This window comes from Lissotriton vulgaris, chromosome 7 (genome assembly GCF_964263255.1).
Source record: "Lissotriton vulgaris chromosome 7, aLisVul1.2, whole genome shotgun sequence".
NCBI lineage: Eukaryota > Metazoa > Chordata > Amphibia > Caudata > Salamandridae > Lissotriton > Lissotriton vulgaris.
Window position 1 is genome coordinate 242038810 of NC_141695.1, and position 17593 is coordinate 242056402.

The following is a 17593-nucleotide window of genomic DNA, read 5'->3' on the forward strand; positions in this document are numbered from 1 at the left end:
AATCAAACACTCACACCCAGTCAAAAGATCTGGGTTTGATCCATCACCGTTCTTTAGCCCACTCTGCCACCCCAGTTCAGACATGGCTGTATGCAAATCAGTCTGACCCTGTGCCTCATGGGATCAGTCCAGCCCGAACTGCCAAGCCATGTCTTCCCTGGACCGGAAACAAGCTTCCGAGGACCGGTTTCTGGCATTCCAGCCGTCTTCAGCCCGGCTTGCTTGAATCCAGTGGCAAAGTGAGCAAGGGACTCACGTCTGAGTATACCCTGCCACACGTATGGCGGCCAAAAGCGGTACAAAAGGGGGTGGTGATGGACGGAGCATTTGAACCAATCAAACACTCACACCCAGTCAAAAGATCTGGGTTTAATCCATCACCGTTCTTTAGCCCACTCTGCCACCCCAGTTCAGACATGGCTGTATGCAAATCAGTCTGACCCTGTGCCTCATGGGAACAGTCCAGCCCGAACTGCCAAGCCATGTCTTCCCTGGACCGGAAACAAGCTTTCGAGGACCGGTTTCTGGCATTCCAGTCCCTTGCTCATTGCACCATCAGGATTCAAGCAAGCTGGGCTGACGACGGCTGAAATGCCAGAAACCGGTCCCCGGAAGCTTGTTTCCGTCCAGTGAAAGAATTGGCTTGGTAGTTTGGTCTGCCCTGTTCCCATGATGCACTAGGCCAGGGACTGACTAATTTGCATATAGCCAGGTTCTGAGCTGGGATGGTACAGTGAGCTAAAAAACAGTGTTGGATCAAGCCCTGATCTCTTGACTGGGTGAGAGTATTCTGCTTAATTCAGAAACTCTGTCCTTCACCACCCCTTGTTGTTAAATATTTTGTCCACCCTAAACGTGGAAGGGTATACTCAGACGTGAGTCCCTTGCTCATTGCACCGTCAGGATTCAAGCAAGCCGGGCCGACGACGGCTGAAATGCCAGAAACCGGTCCCCGGAAGTTTGTTTCCGTCCAGTGAAAGAATTGGCTTGATAGTTTGGTCTGCCCTGTTCCCATGATGCACTGGGCCAGGGACATACTAATTTGCATATAGCCAGGTTCTGAGCTGGGATGGTGCAGTGAGCTAAAAAACGGTGTTGGATCAAGCCCTGATCTCTTGACTGGGTGAGAGTATTCTGCATAATTCAGAAACTCTGTCCTTCACCACCCCTTGTTGTTAAATATTTTGTCCACCCTAAACGTGGAAGGGTATACTCAGACGTGAGTCCCTTGCTCATTGCACCGTCAGGATTCAAGCAAGCCGGGCCGACGACGGCTGAAATGCCAGAAACCGGTTCCCGGAAGCTTGTTTCCGTCCAGGGAAAGAATTGGCTTGGTAGTTTGGTCTGCCCTGTTCCCATGATGCACTGGGCCAAGGACAGACTAATTTGCATATAGCCAGGTTCTGAGCTGGGATGGTGCAGTGAGCTAAAAAACGGTGCTGGATCAAGCCCTGATCTCTTGACTGGGTGAGAGTATTCTGCTTAATTCAGAAACTCTGTCCTTCACCACCCCTTGTTGTTAAATATTTTGTCCACCCTAAACGTGGAAGGGTATACTCAGACGTGAGTCCCTTGCTCATTGCACCATCAGGATTCAAGCAAGCCGGGCCAACGACGGCTGAAATGCCAGAAACCAGTCCCCGGAAGCTTGTTTCCATCCAGTAAAAGAATTGGCTTGGTAGTTTGGTCTGCCCTGTTCCCATGATGCACTGGGCCAGGGACAGACTAATTTGCATATAGCCAGGTTCTGAGCTGGGATGGTGCAGTGAGCTAAAAAACGGTGTTGGATCAAGCCCTGATCTCTTGACTGGGTGAGAGTATTCTGCTTAATTCAGAAACTCTGTCCTTCACCACCCCTTGTTGTTAAATATTTTGTCCACCCTTAACGTGGAAGGGTATACTCAGACGTGAGTCCCTTGCTCATTGCACCATCAGGATTCAGGCAAGCCGGGCCGACGACGGCTGAAATGCCTGAAACCTGTCCCCGGAAGTTTGTTTCCGTCCAGTGAAAGAATTGGCTTGGTAGTTTGGTCTGCCCTGTTCCCATGATGCACTGGGCCAGGGACAGACTAATTTGCATATAGCCAGGTTCCGAGCTGGGATGGTGCAGTGAGCTAAAAAACGGTGTTGGATCAAGCCCTGATCTCTTGACTGGGTGAGAGTATTCTGCTTAATTCAGAAACTCTGTCCTTCACCACCCCTTGTTGTTAAATATTTTGTCCACCCTTAACGTGGAAGGGTATACTCAGACGTGAGTCCCTTGCTCATTGCACCATCAGGATTCAAGCAAGCCGGGCCGATGATGGCTGAACTGCCTGAAACCGGTCCCCGGAAGCTTGTTTCCGTCCAGTGAAAGAATTGGCTTGGTAGTTTGGTCTGCCCTGTTCCCATGATGCACTGGGCCAGGGACAGACTAATTTGCATATAGCCAGTTTCTGAGCTGGGATGGTGCAGTGAGCTAAAAAACGGTGTTGGATCAAGCCCTGATCTCTTGACTGGGTGAGAGTATTCTGCTTAATTCAGAAACTCTGTCCTTCACCCCCCCTTGTTGTTAAATATGTTGTCCACCCTAAACGTGGAAGGGTATACTCAGACGTGAGTACCTTGCTCATTGCACCATCAGGATTCAAGCAAGCCGGGCCGACGACGGCTGAAATGCCAGAAACCGGTCCCCGGAAGCTTGTTTCCGTCCAGTGAAAGAATTGGTTTGGTAGTTTGGTCTGCCCTGTTCCCATGATGCACTGGGCCAGGTACAGACTAATTTGCATATAGCCAGGTTCTGAGCTGGGATGGTGCAGTGAGCTAAAAAACGGTGTTGGATCAAGCCCTGATCTCTTGACTGGGTGAGAGTATTATGCTTAATTCAGAAACTCCGTCCTTCACCACCCCATGTTGTTAAATATTTTGTCCACCCTAAACGTGGAAGGGTATACTCAGACGTGAGTCCCTTGCTCATTGCACCATCAGGATTCAAGCAAGCCGGGCCAACGACGGCTGAAATGCCAGAAACCGGTCCCCGGAAGCTTGTTTCCGTCCAGTGAAAGAATTGGCTAGGTAGATTGGTCTGCCCTGTTCCCATGATGCACTGGGCCAGGGACAGACTAATTTACATATAGCCAGGTTCTGAGCTGGGATGGTACTGTGAGCTAAAAAACGGTGTTGGATCAAGCCCTGATCTCTTGACTGGGTGAGAGTATTATGCTTAATTCAGAAACTCTGTCCTTCACCACCCCTTGTTAAATATTTTGTCCAACCCAAACGTGGAAGGGTATACTCAGACGTGAGTCCCTTGCTCATTGCACCATCAGGATTCAAGCAAGCCGGGCCGACGACGGCTGAAATGCCAGAAACCGGTCCCCGGAAGCTTGTTTCCGTCCAGTGAAAGAATTGGCTAGGTAGTTTGGTCTGCCCTGTTCCCATGATGCACTGGGCCAGGGACAGACTAATTTGCATATAGCCAGGTTCTGAGCTGGGATGGTACAGTGAGCTAAAAAATGGTGTTGGATCAAGCCCTGATCTCTTGACTGGGTGAGAGTATTATGCTTAATTCAGAAACTCTGTCCTTCACCACCCCTTGTTGTTAAATATTTTGTACACCCTAAACGTGGAAGGGTATACTCAGACGTGAGTCCCTTGCTCATTGCACCATCAGGATTCAAGCAAGCCGGGCCGACGACGGCTGAAATGCCAGAAACCGGTCCCCGGAACCGTGTTTCCGTCCAGTGAAAGAATTGGCTTGGTAGTTTGGTCTGCCCTGTTCCCATGATGCACTGGGCCAGGGACAGACTAATTTGCATATAGTCAGGTTCTATGCTGGAATGGTGCAGTGAGCTAAAAAACGGTGTTGGATCAAGCCCTGATCTCTTGACTGGGTGAGAGTATTCTGCTTAATTCAGAAACTCTGTCCTTCACCACCCCTTGTTGTTAAATATTTTGTCCACCCTAAACGTGGAAGGGTATACTCAGACGTGAGTCCCTTGCTCATTGCACCATCAGGATTCAAGCAAGCCGGGCCGACGACGGCTGAAATGCCAGAAACCGGTCCATTACCCCCGTGCAAGAACCACCGATCACCACTGTGTGTCTATATATCCGCGCCCAAAGATCAAGATTGGGGCTCAGACCAGGACACAGATGACTTACTGGCGGAAGAAGGAAACCGCAAAAACAGGGCGACCTGCTATATTCCATCAAGGTATGTTACAACCTGTTGAACCTCAGGGTAGCCGAGGGGAGCCCTTGCCTTAGGTCCATGGAGTAGAAAAGAGGCATAATCATAGGACCCGTGGGAAGAAAAAAAATGGAAATCCTACCTCTGTTGTACCAAAAGGTCCCAAAAAACAATCTTTTTCCTGCTACAAGATCTGGCCAAGTCAACCCTAGAGACTTCTTATTGGGACATCAACCACTTTGAGTATGTTGGAGGTGTAGTATCAACCCATAACCTGCAAATCTGTCTCCTTGCCACGAGAATTGCAAAGAAAAGAAAAGACCTGGCCTGCCCAGAGATGTTTCCGTCAATCCCGAAGATGATTATGGGAAGAGTAATGCTCAGTGTAGTATTAAGTATAGAGCTCAGGGCATCCTTCACTTCCTCCCAGAAATGACTAATGGCGGGGCAATCTTTGAACATGTGCACATCTGATGCCTCTGGCAGGTCACATTTATTGCATTTTTTCCCTGGCTGAAACTTTGCTAGCTTTTGGGGAGAAAGATGTGCTCATGTAAGGTGAAAAGGTGGTTACGCCTCAGCCATGCTGGCTACACAATCTTATATAGGAGGTTGAAAGAGTCCAGCCACAGCTGCTCTCAATGGACGCCCACCTCAACTCCCGAAAACTCCTCTGCAAGCTGGAAATCTCCATTTATCTCTTCCAGGATCGCCCAGTACCAACAGGAGACCTCCTTGACACCCCCTGGCCTTGTCACCAGTTGATTTTCCAGGTTGCTGAATTTCCCCGAGGGGACCCCTTCCTACTCAATGCCTGCGCCCAGCTAGTCAGCTGCAAATGCTTGAATCTTGAGAGGCCCGGCCCAAAGCTCTCCCGCAGATCCTCCCACGACACCATTGAGCCGCTTGCCAACAGATTTCCAAAATTCTAGATTTCAGCATCCTTTATCGGACTCGCCAGTCTGTCTTTAAGACACGGTGGAGTACCTGGCGAGTCCCACATGGGTACTAAATTTGAGAAGTAGCTAAGCCCTATACGCTTTCTGATTGTAGACCAGCTTCTGGCCAGTGATTGAAGTATTTTTAGTTTTACTTTAAAAAAAAATTCCGATCCCCAAACTTAAAGAGAAAGCCGTAAGGTGGAAGAACAGCGCCTTCTAGCATGGCTCGAAACATCTCTCCCCTGGAAGTAACTGATGGTGTTTTTAAAAGCATTCTAGAGTAAGAAAGCTGAAACACCCATGCGTAGTACTGCAGGTCTAATAATGTTAGCCTTTTCCCTTCTTCTCCTCAGCTTCTTTCAAGCCAGTCTAGTGGCTCCATATTTCCAGATAAAAGAGTTTATTGATCGTTGACAGTTATCTATTTGTTTAGTGTCAAAAGCCAGGGGGATGGAATTCAAAAGAAAAGTGTATTTGGGCAGGATAGACATCTTTACTAAATTTGTCCTCCCCAAGGTGGATAAGGGGAGGTGAGTCCATGCCTTTAGCTTTTTCTGGCACTCTTTGTGTATTCATTCGAGATTATGAACAGCAATTTTACTAACATCTTGGATGATTCTAATTCCAAGATATCGCATGGAAGGGGCAACATCCAGGTGAGTGTTATTGATATTCCAGGTCATGATTTCCATTTTGTTGGCATTTATCTTGTATCCGGAAATCTTGCCAAACTCCTCCGCCCTCTTAATCACCATTGGAAAAGCTAGGTCTAAGTCAGATGTCATTATAAGAATATTATCTGCGTATAAAGCTACCCGCTTTTCCCACCCTCCAAACCTAAAAAATAGTATATTAGCCTCCTCTCTGAGAATCTGGGCGAAGGGCTCGATGTAGAGATTAAAAAGGAGGGGAGAAAGCGGGCAACCCTGCCTTGCTCCCCTTGTAATTTTAAAGGGCTTTGTCAGGGAGTTGTTTACAGATAGCCGAGCAGTTGGAGCTTTGTACAGAAGTGCTTTCATACGGCAGAAGTTGTCAGGTAGGTTAAATTTCCTTATGACCGCGTCCAGATAGGCCCAATTGACCCTATAAAAGGCCTGGTCGCGTCCAACGTAAGGGCGACCAGAGGAAGAGAAAAGGTAGAAGCAATATCGATGGCCCCAATTAGATCTTGTGTGAGGTCTGCTAGGTGTCTACCTTTTATAAATCCCGTTTGGTCTTTATGGATAATCGAGCTTACCACACCCCCCAACCTAGTAGCCATAATAGCAGAGAAAATGTTGTAGTCGCTATTGAGGAGCGATATTGGGCGATATGACCCACACTCTTTTAGATCTTTCCCTGGCTTAGGTATTAAGACTACCGTTGCATCGTTCCAAGACTATGGAGGGTCTGCCCCCTCCAAGAGAATGCTATTAAAAAGAGTAGCCAAGACTGGGGTAATCTCCTCACTAAGAGCCTGATACAGTTCCACAGGTAGACCGTCGGGCCAGCCACCTTTCCACGCTTCACTTGCCCCCTTACCTTACTAATCTCTTTTACAGAGATCTCTGTCTCCAGAGCCCTTCTTTGCTCACGTGACAGCCTTGGAGTAGAAATTTTTTCAAGCCCGGCATCTCTCTTTAGCTGATCTTCACAGATGTCTTCCTAATAGATGGCCTGAAAAATATCCTGGAACGCACATCCTATGTCCGACTTAGAGAGCCAAGAAACTGCTTCCCCTTCCACCCTGATCTCCCCAATGTAATTCCGCGCTTGGTCGGCTTTGATTTTCCAGGCGAGAATCTTTCCAGCCGCCTCGCCAAACTCAAAATGGGATTTTTTGCTTGCCTTCCACCTCCTGGCAACCCTTGCCTGTAATAGATTTTCCATTTGAGATTTTAATGTAACTAGTCTTTCTTGCTCCTCACGTGAGCCGGTGTGGGCGCCTAAATTGTTCTCGATATCTTTCATTTCTGCCTCCAAATTCTCAATACTTTCCCTGTACTTCTTTCTTCTGTAAGAGGATCGGCTTGTAATACAGGCCCTCCAGAAGGCTTTCAAGGCATCCCACACAGTCGGAACATCAGCTGAATCAAAATTGGCCTCCAAAAAGTACTTGGTCTCTGATCGAAAAAAGATGACTTCGTCCTCTTCTAGTAAGATGGTGCGATCAAACGACCAAGAACCATGAGTATGACGCTGACCTAATTTTAGAGTGAATAAAATAGCTGAATGATCGGAGAGATGTGAGGGGAGATAGGTAATGTCTATCAGTAAGTCCTTTTTTTTATTTTTTAAATATGTTTATTGAGATATTATGGTGCAATTAGAAAATAGACAAATGCAGATACAAATTCATTGTTCCTTATATAAAATAGATATCATAATATATATTAAAAATCATTAATCAATAATATATAAATAATCGAGGCTCCAGGCATTTTGTAAACAGCTATGCAAAATAAGGACAATTAAACCCGCTAGGCCTTCATTGGTGGAGAATATTCGGTTAGCGTTTTGCGTCCCTCCACTTTTTAAGCGGTGCCCAAATATTTCTACCCATCACCTGAGATTTCTTACCCTTGTGTTCATATAAACATGCCTCTATATTGTGCATACCCAATAATCTGGCGAACCACATCTGGAAGGTGAGGGAGATGGTATCTTTCCATCCAGCAGAAATAAGAATCCGCAATACCGCTACTGAAATAAAAGCCAGAGCCTCCCCATCTCTCCCCACCTTCAGCTTATCATCAGTCCCTTTTAACATCAAGGTAGGGGATGGATTCATTTTATGATCTAGCAACCCCTCCAAAAAAAGCATAATCTCCCTGCAAATTGGGACAAGCTTAACACAATGATAAAACATATGTAGTAAATCTGCAGGGCCAACATTACACCTACGGCACCTATCATCTTCTCTAACCCCCCAATCAAACAGCTTCGCAGGGGGGTAATAAAGATTGAACAATGGCTTGTAGTGTTGAGCCCTCAGATTAAAGGACCGAAATAATTTCTTATTTAGAAGTAAGGCGAGATCCAGATCTGCATCCGGGTCACCCAGCTTTTGCGCCAGTGCTGTTTCGGTTTTTCCAGATCGTCTTGAAATCCGGACAGCAGATAGTTATAAGCTATTCTAATCTTCTTGCCCCCTTTTATTAGATAATCGACCATTGGATCGTCTGTGGGGAGGGAGATCCTTGGCCTAATGGCCGACAGTGTTTGTACAATTTGACCATACAGGAACCAATGATTTTGGGGATACCAAGTTTCTGCTGTATAATTTCAAAACCAAGGATATTGTCTCCTACCATAATATCCCCCAGCCTCCTCACCCCATGCTCCTTCCAGAACGAGCAGTTACTATTCTGGCCTAGGTGTGGCAAGAGGCTAGAATTCCAAATATTGGTATTACCGGTAATTTTTGGAATATTCAAGAATTTTCTAACGGCCTTCCAAGTACCCCACACCCCTTCCATAATCTTATATCGGGCCCTCTTGTAGTACCTACAATCTACTTCACTCTTCAGTAGACCGAGGGCCTGTCTCCCCAGTAAGAGCTCGAAAATGGATGGGGGAAACTGGATGTCGCCCTGACCTTCCACCGGCCTTGGATCAGATTGAAACAGTATAGTCATTTGTGTCAGGAGACAAGTCCAATGATATAGCCTAAGGTTCGGCATAGCCAGACCGCCCCTAGTTAGTAGAGCGTCTGATCCTGCCATACTGCCATATAAACCTTATAAAAACAGATTCTAATTTTCTGCTTATACCTTCTTCTAACAACAGTGGAATGGCCCGGAATAAATACAACACTTTAGGAAGCATAGTCATTTTTAGGACATTTACCTTCCCAATCTTTTTTATTTTTTTATTTATTGAATGTTCACAGCAATACATTATATACAGCATGAGCAAGACACAAAATCATTCTATAAACAGTATATATAATACTAAAACTAAAATTAATCTAGAACCGATAATCATTGGTATAGAGATCTCAACTACAAATAGCGATCAGTGGTCAATGTTAATCCATTGGTAACAGATACAGTTCATTGTTATGTACATTCTTATTCTTCATAATAGTCTGAGAAAGGACCCCAAATTTTCATCCCCATTTTCTTTTTCCTCCTTGAGGGACTAATTGAAAAAAGACCCCACTCCAGTTTGTATAAATTATACATTCTTGCTCGCCATTGCTGGTAATGAGGCGGCTTTTCCTGAAGCCACTCAGTAGCGATACATAATCGTGCCACCGTCATAGAAAAAAAAATACAGTGGCGATAATAATATAACCTCTCCGAGGAGTTATCCCTAGGAATTTTCTCCAAGAGCATCATAGCAGGAGCAATGGTTACAGCGGTATTAATAACTAAAAAAATTAGCTTTTCAATCCCACCTATAAAATCATATAGCCTAGGACAAGAAAAGCAAATATGAATACTATCCGCATGGTCCACCTTACATCGAAAGCATTTACCATCAAATCGCTCACCCCACTTAGCCATGCATTCAGGAGTATAATACAGATCGAACAGCGTTTTAAAAAATTGGGCTTTTAAATTTGCAGACATTGATGCCTCTTTGGACAACAAGAGAAGATCTTCCACCACAATTCCAGAATCACCTAAAGTATTAGCCCACTTTGCCCCTATTTTCTCAAGATCGTCTGTTTTACCCCCTAATAATATCTGATACACAAACCCTATTTTACCTGGTTTGATAATTCCTTCTATAACAGGATTGCTTTGCAAAGCTAACTTCTGTCTTATAAAAAAATCCCTTCTTTGCAAAAATTTAAAAAAATAAGCTCTTGGGAAAGAGAACTGTGCTCTCAACTCCTCAAAACATTTACATGAACCATCTTCAGAACAGATATCACCCAACCACCTCACCCCTTTTTTCTGCCAATTTTGTGACATTCCATCCGAAAATATCGAAGGCAGTATCCTCGAAGCTGTAAAAGATGTATAATACAAATATTTCCCAATAGCCATTGTTCTAGCTAACCACCTCCAACTCCTGTAGGCACCCAGTAGTACCTTAAAGCAAGTGCGCTTATAATAGCTACCGTCAATTTCAATAAAAAGACTGCTTTGTGCAAGTTCCTAACAGAATTTCAAAAATAGATGGGTGATTAACCATATAATCCGTTGCAGCCCCAGTTATCAATATCCTCATTTTCAATAAAAAACAAACTACATAATAGAGAAAAAAATCCGGAACGGCCAAGTCCCCCTCTCTGTTGGTAACATCATATGCTTCATAGCCCGCCTAGATTTTCCAGGGCTCCAGATAAATTTTCCACACCAAGATTGCAAGGCTTGTATACTCTGTTTGGAAAATTCCAAAGGAATCGATCTGTACAAATATAAAGCTTTGGGTAATACATTCATTTTAATATTATTGGTACGGCCAATAATAGTGAAATACAATCGTTCCCACCTCTTGAGGGACAACTTAATTTTAGCATACACAACATTCCAATTGGCATCAACTAAATACAACATGTTAGCTTTGATCAGTATCCCCAAATAAGTGGCTTCTTTAACCACTCTGTAATCTTCCCAAATTAATGCTTCAGAGCAAAGAATCTGCGTCTTTGATTCATTGAGTTTGTACCCCGCAATCAGTCCAAACTCTTTAGCCAGCCTCTTAATCTTTACGATGGCGGTACCCGGATTAACTGTAACCACAGCGATATTGTCCGCATACGCGAACACAGAAAAATCACATTTAAAAACATTATACGGGGGATAAATATATTATTATTTGATTGTTCTATAAAAGGATTAATGTATAGGGCAAACAATAGCGGGGAGCCGGGGCAGCCTTGTCGAGTCCCTCTAGTAATATTAATGGAGTCTGAGAGTAAACCCATAGCTGATATCCTAACCCTTGGTTTATAATAAAAGGATTGTATTGAAATAATACATTTCTGGCCGAATCCCATTTTAGCCATAAGCCGCCACAAGTACCCCCAATACACCCGGTCGAATGCTTTTTCTGCGTCCAGCAAAAAAAGCGCTAATTCTCTATTATTCGCGGCCGCGATATCAAATAGCGTAATGACTTTGTTTATATGATCTACCGTGCCTCTTTTAGGTATAAAACCATGCTGTTGCCTAGATACTAGCAACGTTATTACATCAGATAAGCGATTGGCCAGAATCTTTGAATAAATTGTATTATCTACATTTAATAAAGATATAGGCCGGTAAGATCCCACCAAATCCGGCGCTTTGCCTTTCTTGCAAAATACAGCGATGGTCGCCTCCGACCAGGTGCTAGGAGGGCTACCCCGCTGTGCCATCTGCATTACAGCGAGTAACTCATCCTTAATGTTGGTAAAAAACTGTTTGTAAACCTCCACAGGAATTCTATCGGGGCCTGCCGCCTTACCGGTTGCCAAACTATTGACTGCCAGCTCTAACTCAGACATTGTTATAGGGAAGTCCAGTAATTCAGCCGACGTGGACTTTAGAACCTTCAAACCTACCTCCAGCTTATCACTCCAGTCTATACCCATACCATCCCCAGCTTCCTGTGTATATAATTCAGAATAACATTTCTGAAAAATATTTTAAATCTGCTGAGGCTCCGAGAATGATACTCCCTGACTATCCCTCATAGCATGTATATTCCTGGCAGACTCCTTCATCCGCAATCTGACCGCAATCCTTCTCCCGATTTTATCCCCAAACTCATGGCTTAGCCTTTTAAAAGTAAAGAATTTCCTTGCAATTTCCATGCTCCAAACTCCAAGAATGTTTGCTCTGGCCTTTGCTACCTTATTCTCAAACTCCCATAGCTCTTTCCTGCCACAAACTCCTTCCCTTGTTAATAACGTCTCTGCCTGAGCTAATTGTTCATATAGCATGGCAATCTCCTTTTTAAACTTCTTTTGCTGCCAGAGTGAAAAACTCCAACATTCACCACGAAATCCTGCTTTGAATGTATCCCATACTATGCAGACATTAGCTGTCCCTTTGTTATGACAAAAAAAGGACTGTATCCAGCTATCCATATGTACTTTAAATTCCTCATTCAGACCCAGCTTTCGGTCATAGGTAAAATTGGAACGCCTGATCTTCTTCACACCCCCCGGTAAGTCCAACTCGATTGGAGAATGATCTGATGTGATCCTAGGATAGATTTTAATCTTTGCCCCAAGCAATATATTCTTTGGTGCAAAAAAATAATCGAGTCTAACCAGCTTCTTATGTGAATGTAAATAAAATGTAAATCCAATGTCCTCTCCCCTAAGCCGCCCCCACACATCAACTAAACCCTGATCTGTTAATAAGTTGACAAGAGCTTTGTACACCCTAGGTTTCCGACCTACATAATTTCCAAATCCATTCTGTATTGCATTATTCAATACATTTATATTCATATCCCCACAGAGAACTATTGCTTGTGGAAAATTAGCCAATTCTCCCAATCAGAGAAAGGTGTAACACATCAATTCTTTTCAGGTCGGCTTCAACCGATTTGACGAGGGGGAGATAATTATCTGCGATGATCTTATCAACTGTGGCATTCACTCTTACCCCAAGGTATACAGCTGAATCAACAAACCTTTTATCTGCCTTAGTAATATTTTTGGTGCAGATTATTTGAGTTTTCCCCTCATTTAAGCGGTACCCTGATCGACACCCAAAGACCTTCGCCAGTTGGGCAAAATCAGCATTGCCTGCTGAGGATCAGTGGTTATTACTTCCAGATCGTCGGCACAGGCTAGCAATTTTGTGGCGAAGCCATTAAGCACCACTGGGCTGATCTGTGGGCAGCCTAGGGTCTTCTGTATCAGGGGGTCAATGTATAAAGAAAAAAGGATCGGGAAGCAGGGGCAGCCTTGACACGTCCCCCTCTTAATTAATATCTTGTCGGAACCCTCACCCATTACTAGAACTCTAGCTACCGGGTCTTTATACATTGCCTTAATAGCCCTCATAGCTTTAATTCCAAAGCCTCTACCGGCGAGAATGCCCCACAAAAACTCCCAGACCACGCGGTCAAAAGCTTTCTCCTCGTCAAGCAGTATCATGGCCATCTCCTCCCCCCCCCCGCGGCACCATGGGCATCGAACAACGCTATAGCCCGTCTAGAATGATCCGTCGTGCCTGGACCTGGCACGAACCCATGCTGCCATGGGGAGACGAGACGGCCAATGATCTTGTCCAGCCTCTTAGCCCAAACCTTAGAATACAATTTTGTATCCGCGTTGATAAGCGAGATTGGGCGATATGACCTTGGAATCTCTTTTGGTTTCACTTTCTTATGAAATATAATTATGTTTGTTTCCTTCCAGGAATCTGGAATAAAACCTGAACACAATATACCATTAAAGAGGTACAACAAAATTGGGGCGATCTCGGTTTCTAAAGATTTATAGACCTCCAGAGGGATTCCGTTGGGGCCTGCAGCTTTGCCGGCTGCTAGCTCCTGTAATGCTGTTATAATCTCGCTCAATGTCATATCTCTATCCAGCTCTTCTCTACATTGTTCATCTAGTATTGGACGTTCATCCCCGCTATTCATGCTCTTATCGTTTCTACAGCCCTCCTCATCATACAATTTCTGGTAGAAATTCCTAAAGACTCTTAGTATTTCTTTAGGCTCGGTATACTCAATACCGTCTTCGTGTATACTGGAGATTGTATTCTTGGTCTTATCCTGTCTAATCCGAAGTGCCAGTGCCCTCCCTGCCTGTTCACCTGTTTCATTACGCTCTGCCCTGGAGGATTGGTATTCGCTGGTTGCCTTCTGCGTTACTATTCTCTGGAGCTCTGCTTTGATGGTGATGAGTTTGCTTTGGCTCTCCTGGCCGTCTAGCCCCTGTTCAATGTCCTTGATATGCTGCTCTTCAGCTTCCGCTAGTTTACCAATAAGCCTCTCAACCTCTCCCCTGTCCTCTCTCCTTAACCTTGCTGAGCAGCTTATGGATTCACCCCTTAAAGAGGCCTTGAATGCTTCCCAAACTCCATTACGAGATGTACTGTACCGGTTTGCGTCATAATATTCTTTCGACCATTTTCTAAGATGTTCCACAAATCTATTATCGGCTAGTAGTCTCCTTTCGAACGTCCAGCTCGTATAGTTCTTTACTACCTTAGCCACCTCACAAACCAAAATCAACGGATTATGATCCGAGATTACTTTCGGAAGTTTCTTAATGCTGACCTTATTTAGCTCGGAGGAAGAAATCAAAAAGTAATCTAGCTTAGTGTTTTTCTGAAATGGGCTAAAAAAATAGATAAAACCAGGGTTTAGTGGCTCCTTATCCCCCCACACATCCTTCAGCCCGTGTGACCTCATCAAAGCATCCAGAGCTCAGAACACTCTAGGTTTCTGTCCTGAATATGCGGCTTGCTTGTTCCAGTCAACCGATATATTTAGATCCCCACTGTTAGACCTGCCAGCCCTAGGGTGGTCTTTCCCTGTATTTTTTGCCCTTGCCTCATTTTTCACACCTACTTTTTGTTGGCTTTAGGACTCTGGGCACCCCCCCCATTGCTAATCAATGCCAAGGTCCAGGTGCTCTCTTCCCCCAACATGGCCGCCACTGACCCCTGCTACTGCAGCGTGGTCTGTATAGGCGCACTCTAGTAGCCAGGAGCTGGCTGGAACCCTTAAACAATGTTGCCATACCATCCTGCCAGCCTGCCAATAGCTAGAATGAGGGAAGCTCCTGGAACCTTCCAGAATAGGGGAGGCACCAACTGCCACTGACAACTGCCAACTGCCAACTGATACTATATAAGGAAAAGGAGGGAAGCTTTCTAGTCAGTTGGGGGATCACTGACCTGGGGAACCCACACAGGAGTTTAGGCGGGAGGGCCTAGTGAGGAACCTATGCTACTGGGAGTGACAGGATTTAGGTGCTGCCTCTTAAGCTGGGTGAGGTGTCCTAAGCTAGCCCCCTGATCTGGCCCAGTGGTAGGGAACCCCAGGGTCTATCTGCAGTGACTGAGGAGAAATTCTTCAAGCCTTCAACTCATCACCCCCCCCAGCAACTTCAAGTAACCAGCAACTAAGGGCGCAGAACCACCCAAGCGCCAAGAAGCCTGCTTTCTGGGACCAGGTACTGGACTTGTGCTGCCCAGCGCATCCCCTGCCTTCAACTAGGCCCACCTTGCCCTACCTGTCTCCCCCTGACTGAACTGCTCTGCTATCCTTGCTAAACTGTGTGGAAAGCGCTATAATCTGCTCCCCCTGACCAGCGCTGTATTTAAGACTGCCTGCCCTGAGCTAATTGTGCCCCCGTGGTTCAAGCGCTGTGATCCTGAGGCGCTTTTCTCCTCAAGTACCATCCTGCCCTGTGAGGCGCCGCAGTTGCCCCCACGCACTCACCTGCTTCGGTGTCAAGCGCTGTGTCAAGCCCCCGAGGTGCCTGAGGAGACTGCGTCACCATCGCGGCGTCGGCGCGGCCCACGCGACACCTCCGAGGTGCCTCCGGCCTGTCCTGCGGCCGCCTGCCTCCGCGCGGTGTCCAGCGCTGTGATTGCCCCCTCGGCGGCCCCCGTACGCCAGGAGAGGGCCGCCGCCTCAAGTGAACCAGGCCGCGGTAGGCCCGAAGTCAGCAGGCACCCCACGTGACTGGGGAGCTCCTTCGCCCCACCCCCGAGCACCGCGCACCATTGGTTCTGGCCAGCGAGCCCTCGAGGCGAAGCACACGATTGGTGACAGCAGCCCCAGCCCTGCCTCGTCCCCAGCGCCGGTGCTCCGAAGCTGAGCCTGCACCGCTCTGGGACGAGTGAGGCCACGAGAGGGTTGGAATCCCCTCTCCTCCTTTAAAACCGAGCAAGGGCCCTGGAGTGCCGAAGAAGTGAGGTAACCCCCTGGGGAGGTGGGCGGTAGGCCGGGAGAGGCCCGAGGTCGCCCCTCCCTGGGGTTCTCTGAGACTGGGCCCTGTTGGCCCCTTTCCCCTTCGAATGTGCCTCACTAGAAAGGAGTTTGAAGCCTGAAATGTTTAGCGTGCACCGTATTTACAAGCCTGAAATGTTTATAGTGCACCGTATTTACAAGTCGGAAATGTTTATAGTGCACCGTATTTACAAGCCTGAAGTGTTATAGTGCACCGTATTTACAAGCCTGAAATGTTATAGTGCACCATATTTACAAGCCTGAATTGTTATAGTGCACCGTATTTACAAGCCTGAAATGTTTATAGTGCACCGTATTTACAAGCCTGAAATGAGAGGGAGATTCTCTTCACTGTACTGAATTTTCTTGCAGAGGTGGGCTTCCATAGTATTCTGATGATCTGATCTAGGTCGCTAGCCGACCGGTATTTACAAGAAGAAAGGCTTATCACAAATGACTAAAGGCTGTGTTCTTTGGAGTTCTTTGTTAGACTGATAAGTACTTGCCGATATGTTTTATTACCTTTAAGGAAAAGCGTCCATGAGAGGTTTGATGTGCTATTTAAACGCATTACTATAGTCGCTTCTTGTAGGATCCTCCAGGTTAATACAGATACCCCTTTGCCTGTCAGAGAGTTTGATACGACAGGCGGGGTTAGCTAGCGTTTCACTGCTAGATAAGCGGGTTATTATTTTAATGAAATGTTCACCCATTTATAGGAAATGTAACCTGAACGTGATTCATGAAATGTCTCAATGAAATGATGATGAATTAATAATGCAACGCTCTATTTGAAAGCCTATATAAAAGATCTTTATTCTTTCAAATACAACTACTGGTGTGGTCTCCATTATTGCGCCACTGTGTGTTTCATTGGATGTGTGTGTGAAGTTGCTGCTTTACACACAAGCCCCTGGCTGCCTTCCTGCTCGAGCCATGCTACCCCTTTAAGAGCTGGTGACCCCAGGTCTTACATTGGTGGCGAGCGGTGGGATCCAGGACCTGTAGCTACTTGACACCCTCCAGTGGGACAGGGTGTGCTGCAATTAATTGGACACCTATCGTGCTTCAAGCAAACCCAATTGCTCACCACTGTCTAGCCTGCAACAAAGTGTGTTGAATCAGTAGTGTTGCCCACATCCTAGAATTTTTTCTTCCAAGATATCTAGGTCCTCACCTGACAGAATGGAGTTCCAGCTGGCTGACCTTGATAAGTACAAGGTAGTGCAGTTAAGGGAGTTTTGTCAGGGGATGGGGGTGCCTGTGGGGACGAGAGCTGTTAAAGAGGAGCTCCGTGCCACCTTGAGGGCATGGGTTAGGGCCCACCCAGAAGAGGAGGAAGAGGATGGGGAACAGGTCACACACGGGGAGGCGGACACTCAGGAAGACCCAGGCCTACTCAACATTGACATGTCAGAAAATGTATTGCCAGGAAGACGTTCTGGGGTGGGGAGTAGTGTATATAGGGGGAGTGTATCGTCGCAGGAGTACGAGGACAGGAAGGATCTTGGTAAAATAGCAACCCCCCTAACTGACGATGTTTGAGAAGAGCAAACCAGCAACTCAAAACCTCTAATATTCATCAGGTTCCTTTTTTTCCAGAGAAGATGAGTCTCTTGGAGACAGAGTA